Below are 735 nucleotides of genomic sequence, written 5' to 3' on the forward strand. Positions count from 1 at the left end.
CACACACACAGATACACACACACACAGATACACACACACACACACAGATACACACACACACAGATACACACACACACAGATACACACACACACACAAACACACAAACACACACACAAAGAGATACACACACAGACTCTCACACACACACGCACACACACCCCCACCTGCAGCAGCTGGTGCAGGTCCTGGTCTGGGTCCAGATTCTGCAGAGTCTCAGACGCTCCTCGTCTCCAGTACACACCGCCATGTTGCTAGGAGACAGAAACCCAGCGGGTCATCACACAAAAAACTACCAAAAACTACAAAATGTTCAAATTACTTTTGATTTGATTCTATTTTTAGGAACAGGGTTCTACTAACTAGCAACTAAAGAACAATATTTCTCTCTGAAATGTAGTAGTATAATAGTGTTGGCAGAGCCCTGAACTCGACCTGCGTAGGACTTCCTGTCTCACCTGGCCGCTGCCTGACAACGCTCTGACCCGGGAGAGGTCAAGCCCCGCCCTCTTCACCTTGGCCAATAGCAGATCCAGAGCCTGATGATGACAGAGACACGACGACCAATCACAGTGCAGCTCCAGTACAAATAAACACAGAGAGGACAAAGATCACAGTAACTGTTACAGAGTTAACTGTGTGTGTGTGTGTGTGTGCGTGTGTGTGTGTGTGTGTGTGTATGTATCTGAGTGTGTGTGTGTGTGTGCGTGTGTGTGTATGTATCTGAGTGTGTGTGT

The sequence above is a fragment of the Etheostoma cragini genome, unplaced genomic scaffold (assembly GCF_013103735.1).
Source record: "Etheostoma cragini isolate CJK2018 unplaced genomic scaffold, CSU_Ecrag_1.0 ScbMSFa_3539, whole genome shotgun sequence".
Lineage (NCBI taxonomy): Eukaryota > Metazoa > Chordata > Actinopteri > Perciformes > Percidae > Etheostoma > Etheostoma cragini.